Source organism: Manis javanica, chromosome 1 (genome assembly GCF_040802235.1).
Source record: "Manis javanica isolate MJ-LG chromosome 1, MJ_LKY, whole genome shotgun sequence".
NCBI lineage: Eukaryota > Metazoa > Chordata > Mammalia > Pholidota > Manidae > Manis > Manis javanica.
Window position 1 is genome coordinate 155,519,657 of NC_133156.1, and position 11,472 is coordinate 155,531,128.

The window sequence follows — 11,472 nt, forward strand, 5'->3', positions numbered from 1 at the left end:
ATGCGCGCTGGGAAGTTCAAGCCCACCTGCCCGTTGCCGAGGCATGTGTCCGTGAGCAACCGCGAGGGCTCCGGGGGCTCTGGTTTGGGGATGGCACACGCACTTCAGTGAGTTGGCGAGTTCACAAACGGGAACCCACGGATAATGGGGACAGACTGCATTTTAAATGCACGGCTCCCGCACTGCCTTTTCCCAGGCACTGGGGCGAGGCAGGGCGGGCGGGGCTGGGGGGTGAAGGGGACGCTGAGCTTTGCCCGTTTGTTGTTTCACCTCCATTTCTTTTTTGTTTCCTGATAACATCGCTTCGTTTTTCTTGAGAAACTCTTCTTGCACAGCGAGCACTCTTGATGCTGTTTCAGTCGTGTTCTCTATGACCAAGGGACAGACATGCCAACCGAGCAAGGCCAAGAGGAATCTCCTTCCTGGAAATGTGAGTCTTGAGGTGCCTGACATGTGGAAACTGGTGAAGCCGATTCACGTAGACAGTGGAGGGACGGCCCTCTGGTTCCTACACTTATATCCCCCAGTCTGCTCTGGGTTATGTCTTTTTAGCTTTCCAGATTATCAGCTGTGTCTCATCCTTCCATTAGATTCCAGAAAAGAAGTTTCTGGAAAGCAAGAACCACTGTCATATTCTTTCCTAAAGCCTGAACTGCAGTGAATAAAGTAAGTCTTCTGTTAGGACTTCTCTCTCAAACGAGTGACAAAACTCAACATAACTAAAATTTCTTAAGTTAAATAATTGGCTTTATTATTGTTGTTAAAACAGAAAGTTGGCTTTATGACAAACAACAGTCCTCCCAGGCATTTTTATTGAAAAGCAATGAAAAAATTAGCCCAACTATTTTGAAGGCAGCTACTCCTAGAATCCTACTGAGTCCCTCTATTCACCCATTTAATAAACATCTAATAAGCACCTGCTTGCTCTTTAGGCACTGCACTTAACTTTAGGGACACAGAAGTTCATTCCTTCATTCACAAATATTGGATGAGTGTTTCAGGAAACCCCAGTTCCTGCCTTTGGGAGCTCTCATGGCCGTGGAAGAAGTTTATACATAAACAAATGGAGGTAAAATATGTTCTGCTCGCATTTATTTTGTAGACCTTAGGTACTCAGAGTGTGTCTTGAGCCAGCAGCATTGCACCACCGGAGAGCTTGTTAGAAATGCAGCAGGAGAAGAGGAAACGGACAGTTTAAGCGCAGCTTGGGAGGTAAATAATCACACTGTGTAAGCCAGGCCAGGAGCTAGGACTTAAGGAGTGAAGCTATGTTTTTCAGAAGAACAATCCTGGAAGCTACACTGAGAAAGGGCTGTAGTAGGGAAATCTGGGGACAGGAAACCTGTAAACTAGACAAATGACACAGAGCCTGACTCCAACAATCCCAAGCCCCCATGCACCTTGTTGTTTCCATTACACACTACTTTTCAGATGTGGTCCTCGTGGGTCTCATGGGAATCACCACTGTCTATAAATACCTTTCTAGAACCTACCATGCTCACTGTGGTATTCAGCCCTGATGGGGCTCACGAATGAATAGCTCGTGGCTCTGCCCTTACAGACACTTATGGTCAAACTAGGAGGGCTGGAATGTTGCATGTATGCCCAGAAGGATGATTATACTAGAAGAGCACATGTGCCCAGCTCTAAGTAAAAGGTTCAGTGTCAGTAAATGTTATGGGGAGAGGGAAGTGGCCCTCTGGTTAGAAGTATTGGGCAGAGCTTTTAGAGAAGGTGTGTCTTGAAGAGCCTGTCCTTGCCTACCAGCAGAAGAAAAGTCTCAGGCTGGTTCTTAACTGTCCATTCTGGGGCAACTTCAATGGTATAGACAGAACCATTAATGAAGCACAACCACAGACTGAAGACTTCTACACAGGTGAACAAATGCCACACTACTTTTTCTAAATCGTGTTAAAACCCTGCCCAAATCCTACTTCCAGGATGTGGAGAAATTTCTATTTCAGCCATGAGTACGGCTCCCTCAGCACCATTCAGAATCATGTCCTGGAACATTTGGAAAGGTTTCCTGTTCTCCAGTCCACAGTGACCCCTGTTGATACCTTCATTGTCTAAGTCCTGGCATCCTCTGAAAGGAATCTGTGTTGCATCCATGCCGAATTTGGACTAGGGCTCTTTGGAATTCGTTCAAAAGCCCTGAGCCGGTATTCTTTTGCACCTGTAGGGATGGACCATCCAGCATCTCCAGCCTGATGCCCTGTCTCTTTCTGGGCTCCCGAGGAGGTGCATCAGTTCCTTCAATGCCTGCAACCCTGTCCTCTATCTCCTCTGCCCCTTGGGAAGGCCCACCTGATATGCTTCAGCTTGCTTTTCAAAGCAGGGTTGAGTTTCTACAGTCAGCTGAATAAAGGCCCCCAGAAACGTCCATGTCCTAAGCCCTGGAACCTGTGCACATGCTACTTTACAGAGCAAAGGGGCTTTGCAGGTGTGATTAGCAATTTGCAAGGTGGGAAGATTATCTTGGATTATCTGGGTGGACTGCTATAATCGCAGAATCCTTGTAAGTGAAGCAGCGAGAGAGTCCAGGAAACGAGAACATGCTACATTGCTGGTTTTGCAAACAGGATGGGGCCATGATCCAAAGAGAGAAGGTGGCCTCTAGAAGCTGGCAAAGAACGAATGGTTCCCTAGAACCTTTAGAAGGAGCATTGCTTTACTAGTTTGTTAATTTTAGTCCAGTGAAACCCATTTTGGACTTCTGACCTCTAGAACTGTAAGGTGGTAAATTGTGTTGTTTCAAGTCACCAAAATTGCATTGTTATAGAGCACCATGAGACTAAGATGGACCTTTCCTGAGAGTGGGTGGGTGAAGGGGTGAGGTCCGACCTGCCAGTGCTGCTTCTCACTGGATTGCTGCAGTGTTACCCACAGGGCTCTCCTATCACCAGACTAAGAGAGCGGGCCACCTCAGGGGGGGCTTACTCTCCTCAGTGGAGGAGCTCATGGCCCTTGTCAGAGATGTATGGAAGGGATTCCTGCTTTTGTGTGTGTAGGATGAGGGGCAAGGAGAAGGGATTATTCTAGAATGTTGTGTTCAGTGCTTTCCATACCTGAGTTTCCATTATTTTGAATTAAAAAAGAAAGGCGCTTTTCTTCTTGATGGTCACATAACAAATCCCTTGTTCTAAACACTGGATCTTTTTCTGTTTTTGCATTTGGAGATAGTAACGTAAGCCAAGATGGTTTATAATCCTTTATTTGAATAACATTCAAATAGCAAAAGGAGCTTACTTATACCACACATGGTGTGCATGTGAATCGGATTCATTTTGCATTTTCTACAAAAGGGATATTTTCGTGTTCCAAAGTAAGCCGACCTGTTCCATGAGATCAAATTAACCTCTTGAGTCTATTAACCTCTGCTCAGCCCCAGACAGCCCCAGCCCCAGCACCAGAGCAAGCCCTGAGGACTATTCCAGATGCATGAATTACAGAACAGCGTCTGAGAAGGGCAGGATCTCAGGCTCATTCCCTACGTAGGCTGGGAGTGGAGCTGGGGCAGAACTGGGAAATAGGCCTTTGTGTGCTGGGGGCCTCAATTCTGTCATCTATAAAATGGGAATAGCAATACCCGGGAATCGTGTTGTTGAAGGAACCAAAATGAGCGTGCAAAGCACAGGGCCAGACAGATGCAAGACCTTCAGTGAGTGGGTCCCTGTGTCCTCTGTGTCCTGGTTTCAGCGCTTCTTCCCATGCCCATGACTAAGTGTCCATCTCCTCCATGCAGGACCTTAGGCTTCAAGTTAAGATAGTGCAGTTGATTTTACTTTTTCTTCTCCAGAGAACTTGAACATTAAATTCTCCACCCAAAGAGGGCAATGCTTAACCCAAAGAAAAGCAGGTTGATTGGTGGCAGTTTGGGGGTGGAGTTGCAGGGGGAGAGGACACTGGAGGAGGGATGTGGCCAAGATCAGAGGGTGTCACTGGGTGGCCTCTTGCCTCCTCCATCAGTGGCTGCTTAGTGTTACCCAGACAGTGTTAGAAACTTTGGCCCTTGGTCTCTTAAGGGGTGCCTGTCAGGCACAAAGTGGCTAACCAAGGACAGGCCTGGCATGCCCAGTGCTGCCTTGGGAAGAACCAGGGCTTGCCCTGCTGATGACAGCCTGCAGGCACCATCTCCCTGGATACAGAGCAAGGAACTGATGACCTGAAATGGGATTTCATTTCTTCTTATTCCTCATAGATGCTCCTAACTGAATCAGGTGTTTCCGCCACCTTTCTCAAGATGCAGAAGCCCCCATCTGCAGTCATACATGCTGGCAGGCCTGCCATTTCATCTCCAGTACACTCAGAGCAGTCATCAGCCACTCTGGGGAGTTCACGGCACCTCTCTCAGCCACGGTTTTCCCAGTGAGGCTGTGATGCTGGGGTCACTACTTGTTTTAGGCTCCAAAGCTTTACTGGCCTGTGATCTTCAGGCTATCCCTAAGTATTTAGTACTTTACGGGAACATTCCTGAGCTTATGACTTCCTCACTCTCGTGGAAAAGGTAAATGGAAGGTTGCCATTTCCTGTGTTTGCAGGGGTGCATGGACCAGAGTCACTGCATTTTTGTCATGCTCAGTGATTGTCCCGTCCATCTCCTTCACTAATTGCCCCCACTCAAGACCAGCAGGGCGGCCGGTGATAAAGCAGTCTATGCACGTTCTCATGATGCCAGGCAGGATTTCCAGTTCTCTCTACACCTGGGAAAACTACCAGCTCCCCGCCTGCCTGTGCTTGGGAGTGTGCTCATCTCTTACTTTCTAGGTAGGCAGGTAATGCTGCGCCCACTCTATTGCCAAAGGTATCCAGGTCCTAACTCCCATGACTTTGTACCTTATGTGGCAAAAGGGACTTTGCAGGTGTGATTAAGTAAAGACACTGAGAAGGGGAGATAATCCTGTCTGAGCCAGTTGCAAACACATGGCTCTTGGTAAGGGAAAGAGGACGCAGGAAGTCAGGGTCAAAGGGAGATGTGACCAGGGAAGCGCATGGTCTGAGAGACAGCAGCGTGACAAGGACGTGGGCACACGTCACTCAGAGCCGGATGTGTCAGTGCTGTGCCCACTGGTCTGACCAGCCCCACCCTCCCCTCAGCCCAGCAGCAGCCATGGCTGCCTGCGTCCCGGCTCTGCCAGTGGCTCTCCCACTTTCTGAAGCTCCAGAGTCTAAGCTGTGTTGGACACATTGCTCCTTCCTTCAATTCAAGTCCGAAGTCCATTGCTTTGTTGTTCATTTTTTATAGCTCTCATTTATTAAATGCTTGCCATTGAGCCAAACATTATAGTCCACTGTCTCATATAATTTCTGTAAACTCTATGGAATATGTGTATTTTCTGTTTTAAGAAGAAACTGATGCCATGAGAAGTCAGGTCTATGGAGCTGGTCAGTCCCAAGCCTGAGAACGACCTGAGTGTGTCTGAGTTGACTTCTGTGTTAGTTATGTTTTTGACTTTTTATACTTTATGATGCTTTGACATCTCAGGGCCTGAGGCCTGGAGAGGGACTGCCCTGCCCAGGGGTCTCTATTTTCTAGAGACAACACAAACCTAGCCTGGGAGCACACCTTTGATACGCAAACTGAGCAGTCCAGAGCCCTTGCTCCCAACCACTTCCTGTATCAAACTTGCACAGACCAATACAATATGCCCCCCACCCTCATGTACCCCAGGGCCCGGGAGCAGACAATGAGGGACCACCCCTGCAGCCAGGTCCACTGAAATCGCTCCAACTATCCAGTCCTGAGAGTACTCTGTGTACCTCTTCTGCTTCACCCATTTCTCACCAGGAAAACCACAATAAAGGCACTGGCCCCTGCTTTGCCCGACTCCTTCTGCCTCCAGACCCACCATGGGCTTCCCCATGTGGCCCTGCATGGCACACCCCAACCCTTTTTGGGAACTGTAATAACTCTTCTTTCAAGCAGTATTTCATGCCTGTCATCTTCCTGTACTTTCTTAAAGCGGAATCCTAGCTACATTCTAAAAAACACTTCCTGTTTTGCCCTGTTTCCTCCAGTTTCTCCTTTTCCTTGTCTCTTAAACTTGATGATTCCCCTCAATCCTACTTCTGGCAGCTGCCTTCCTTTCCAGGCAGGGTCAGGGCCACCTCAGCCTTAATTGCTCATTAGAATCACCTGGTGAACCCTCACTGAAGCTACGCATCCCTGATCCCACCCAGAGTGTCTGAATTACCTGTTCTGTCGTGGGGTAGATTCTCGGACTTGAGCAGGCATCAGCGTCACCTGAAGGGTGTGGTAAAACATAGACTGCCCGAGCCCTGGGACACGCTTCTCCTGGAGAACAAAGCACTGGGACCCTGAAACAGGCAGGGGTCCTTGGCCCCAATGCCTGCTGCTGTCATTTACTAACACGGACCCCCACACCCTGGGAGCTGGCTTCCCTGCTTCTAAATAAGGAGACCACTGCCAGGCCCACCTCACTGGGAGTCATGGAAACCAAGTGAAATCCGTGTCACGCTACACCCTGTGCAGGGACAGGTGGCAGAATCTGAGCTGTCCCTGTAACCAGGGTCCTGGTTCATGGGTTCCTCCTGTCCATAAAAGGTAATTTTTAGCTTGCTTCACCAAACTTTTATAGTGTCTTTAGAACAATGCTATGACAAAGCCATGGATAACATTGAACTGAGATGCTGTTAATCACACCAAGGCAAGGGGTGTCTCTGCTCCCCAATAATCACCTGGGCTGCAATTCTCCCTTTTGTGTGTGTTTCTATGAGTTGTCTCTCCACTGTTCTGGGGGAAAGACAGATGGATCACACACCCAGTAGGGGCTCTGCTTGTTTTCCCTCACTCTCAGGGATGAGATACAGACATGCTGCTCTCAGCTCCCCATTTCCCTGATAGAGTGTGTTCTGAATCCTTCCAGACTATCTGCAAGCTGGCTCACACCAAATCTGTCTCCTTATCAGCATTTCACCCTCCGCTTTAAAACCCCTCCCTTCTTGTGCATTTTCCCCACCAGTTCCTTTGGGGCAGCACCCCACTGAGGGCTAGATGCTGGGAAGGGACAGTCCACCAGCAGGATTCTTCGGAAGCATTCCAGCACTTCAGCCTGAAACCATGAGACTGCCTTTCATTGGTTTGGAAGAATGCTCGTGAATGGGACAAACCCCATGAGAATCTCACAGCTCTCCACTCCCTGGCATAGACCTGACAGTCTCAGCTTCTCCTGAGGAGGTTTTGTTGGGAGGGCTCTGGGCAGCAGTACCCACGGGGAATGAACAACATTGCAGTAGAGCCCCAGCCAGTCCCACAGGGAGCTCCAGGGCTGGGATGCTCATTAGGGATGTTCCAAACTGAGGAGAGGTACTGGAAGCCTGAACCCCCATGATGACCACTCTGAGGATGCTGACCCCTCCCAGGTAGGATGCTGACCCCCCCGGGTAGGATGCTGACCCCTCCCAGGTAGGATGCTGAACCCCTGGGTAGGATGTTGAACCCCCCAGGTAGGATGCTGATCCCCCCAGGTAGGATGCTGACCTTCCTGGGTAGGACGCTGACCCCTCCCGGGTAGGATGCTGACCCCTCCCAGGCAGGATGCTGACCACCCCCAAGATTGGACTATATGATTTATGCCTGCGGTTTCCTGAGGAAAAGCCTACTGGATTCCAAGTGGATGCCTCATCCCTGCGGACTGCCATTAGTGCCTGTGATTGGCTTCTCACCAGGCAGGATCTCAAGTCCTTGGTATATATAAGTAAAGTTATTGCCTAAAGATCTAGGGTTCCAAATATCAGAGAAGGTGGTGGGCCCACATGTCCTGTGTCCACCTTATGGGAAATCTTAGCATTACACAGGATGGCCTCCACAGATAATCTGTCTAGGGTTCTGGAATTAGGATGATTTGACTAATTTAAGAATTACATCCTATATAACCAAGAACTGTGTGATTCCTGCACAACTTTTTAATGTCCCACGTATGGCATTAAAAAACAAACTGTCTAATCTTGATTTTGACTTACATTTCTTTAACACACCATTGCCTAATAAGCAAACTCACAAAGTCAAGGCCACAATGGGCCATGGCACAAAACCAGGTTTAAAAACCTGATTTGAACTTGTGTTCCCATGGGACCCAAACTCTTCAGTTTAGAATCTGAAATCACTTGCACAAATGCCACTGTATATTTAAGTGAGCACTTCAGCCCGCTTGAGTTTCCTCCTCCCCAGTGTCCGTGGGTCAGTGAGCAGGCTAGAGCAGGGCTCACCCCCATGCACGTTCACCGAGGGGTCAGGTCCTGACAAACAGTTCCCATCCTCAACGACTAATGGGCCAACTTAAAAATTGAAAATTAACCATCAAAATGGTTTTCCAATAACTTACATGTCTAATTAAAACTCTGAATGATGTGTTAGCATGAGCTTTGATTCCCTGTAATAGGGATTCAGTATTACATTATTGCTAAAATATAAGGAAAATAATGTATAAGTCAAACATGAAAGGCATTTTCTTTCCTTTTAAAAGGACTGCTTTCACATTCTGCATTTCAAAGAGTCACCTGGGCTGAAAATTTGGGTATGTCCTTCATTGGTGGTGTTTGGAAAAATTTTTAAAGCTCTTAATATTTCCAAACAATAAAGAAATATTTCAAATACATTTTAAGAAGTTTCAAAGCTTTAGCAATTCACAAAGTTTCAATCTATGCAATTGTTTTCATTACATTTCTACTGTGTCATCCCCTTGGCTACAGTAATGATATTTCTGTAATTTTTGACATTGTCTTTTTCATGTTTCTCTGTAGTTTTCTTTGACCTGGTAACCAGATTGTCCTACATTTTATTCATTCTACTGTTGTCATCTCTGAAGATACTGTTTCTCGTCTCTCCATCATCACCCTTGACCTCAAATTTTCATATTTCTCTGTTTCTTGATGCTCTTCTTGGAAACACCGGTGATAGAATGAGCAACATCTGACCAGTTGATTCATGGCTTCCTTGGCTTTAGAGGATGGAGCTCAAAGGGTCAACACTTCCATGGGATCTGCACACGCAGAGGGAGGGACAGAAGACATGTGCTGGAAGGGTTGTGAGCACAAACAGGACACTCAGCACAAGGACACCCGCTGCAGTGAGCTTTTTATTTTGCTGATCTCTGCTCATGTGGCTTGTGTCTCATCGGTAATTCAGTCTGCCAGGTGACTCACAACTGGACAGATGGCTGCTTACCTGGTGACGGCTTCCTCTGACACAAGGGGAGGGCCTGCCTTACAGGCAGGAGTGAGGTGGATGATAATTGGTGACAATCCAGCAGACAGTGCCATGTGCTCCCTGAATGTGCAGCCAGCAAACAAAATGAGCTCGATGCTCTCCACAGGGAAAAGCAGGCCATCCAATGCTCATGCAGGGAAGAGGCACTCATGACCGAAGAGGGTGGGTCTCTGCGGAACTTCCTCAGTGACCATGACCAATACTTCTGGAGCTTTCTGTCTCCAGGGCTAGTTTCAGCTCTTTTACAAAGGCTTGATTTACTTTTCTAACTTCCTGTTCCTGAAAGCTTAGTTGTTCCTCTTGCAAATTCAAAGTGGAAACCTCTGGGTTAATACTCTGGGCCTGTTCATCAGGGGATGGAGTCATGAGTTCACTTCTGTGTTATGGGGTGTCTGAGGCAGCACTACTGTGCCGAAGGGTCCTGGTGCCTCTGGAAGGCCTGGGGGGCTCTCTGGGCTCACTTCCTTTCACAGGGCTGCAGCAGGGGTCAGGCGGAGGCCATTCGCTTTCAGACTGAAGCTCTTGTCCACAGGAACTTACTTGTTCTTTGCCACTGCACATATTCCCCACTTTTCGAAAGTTTGCTTTATGCCACTTGACTTTTACAAAAGACCAACACTGGTACCTCTTTTCAGTAGCTGAAAGAAATCTGAAGAGGATTTTCACTTTTAGGAAAGACCACAAAGAGCACAAATGGCATCCAGTGTTGGTTTTGCAGTGAGCGGTTCCAGAGGCTGGGCACACCCCGGGCAGTGAGCACGGCCCCACTGAGCTCCTTCCCAGAGCCACACTCAGCGTCTCAGTGCCCAGCTGCCAGAGCTCTGAACTGTGTGCACAACTGTGCTTTGTCTTGACTGATTCTGTGCATCTGTTACCAGGATGTGTCCTAAGACATCAGAAAAGCATAAGAGGTTGTTTTTTGGGCCTGAGAATGTTGAAAATGTTCCAGTGTACATTAATGACTATTTCTTCATCACTTTATGCCATTGCAGCTTATGAAATATTCCACAGGAATGCTCTACTTTCAGATGGTGCGGGGAGCCTGTATTCATCTGGTAGGGAAGGGGTCACTGCTGTACATGTTGGTCCCCAGCTTCCTCTGCCCCTCTCTGTCTTTCAAGCCAGTTACAATAAAAAACTCATCCTTCTGAAATCTAATTATAGTGAAACAGTTGTGGTTTGTCTAACCTGATTTCAGGATTCACTGTGTTCCTGAAAGTCATAGAGCCTACCTCGTACATCTGCTGTGTTCCTCATTTGGTGCAGAATCTAAACAGGGAGGACATATTCATTATACAGGTTTAGCCATACACAGCTCCTAATTAACAGTGGAAAATGGGGTTTCAGGATCACATCGTAGACAGCTTCATGCATCAAAGATCTCAGCATATCTCAATTTAAAAGCCCAGACGGAAAGACCTGGAGACCTGGATGAGTTGTAGGCAGAATGACAGGCCTGCCAGAGTGGCAGCTAGTCACAAAGAGGGACTAGAATCCAGTTTTTGTATCTGGCCAAACAAAGCCTTCTTCTGTCAAGAAGTTAACATAAATAGGAAGCTTGCATGAAGCCAGAAATAAAATGAGAGGAGGAGGGTGAGCTTTCCCAGGGGCGTGGGTCACAGATCAAGTGAGTCAGCCAAACATAGTCCACTCACACTGAAATATTGCTGCTTCCCAGACCTCGCCTCTCCCAAACTCACCCCTTCATGTTTCCAGCATCCTCTTTTCAGACCTCTTTGGGGTCTACAGTTACAAGTATGTGGAGGGCAGTCACTGTGGGCAATGCTGGGAGGGAAAATAAACAGGCTGCAGGCTCAGGCATGGGGGCTGGTGACAGGAGTGCATGTCCTGCTTCTGTGCACCCCAGAACAGAGATGGCCAGCTGGTGACCCCAGCTCAGAGGGCTCCAGAATGTCTTGAGGAAAACACAGTGTTTGGTCTTATTTGTAAAAGCCAAGCACATGTCACCTGGCAAGCCAGCTCATTCCCAGGCCACACCCACAGGATGCTGGGCTGGGTCCCCAGGTAGTAAGGAAAGCACAGGTATGCATCCCTTGTAAATGGGGACAGAAATCACCACTGTGGGTAAGGAGAGGGCAGTTAAGGGAACTGCTTAAAGTTTTGTAAGAATGATTTCTGAGTTAAGAGTTCCCAATAAACTTTCGGGAAAGGGAATGTTGCAGGAAGCCCATGCTCTCTGGGCTGTGACAGTGGGAGTTGACAGCTCAGAGATCAGAAGCTGT

The 11,472-nt window shown here is 47.9% G+C and overlaps 1 long non-coding RNA gene across 2 annotated transcripts; it reads left to right on the plus strand.

The window, feature by feature from the left end:
• Window positions 1-261: 261 nt before the first annotated feature.
• On the plus strand, window positions 262-2,348 carry LOC140849223 (uncharacterized). Of its 2 annotated transcripts, none has more exons than XR_012130997.1 (4): window positions 262-430; window positions 591-666; window positions 1,103-1,212; window positions 2,183-2,348. It is a non-coding gene; the product is annotated as an uncharacterized lncRNA (long non-coding RNA). The 2 variants fall into 2 exon arrangements; XR_012130998.1 differs by lacking the exon at window positions 2,183-2,348 and adding an exon at window positions 1,771-1,996.
• The last annotated feature ends 9,124 nt before the right edge of the window (window positions 2,349-11,472 follow it).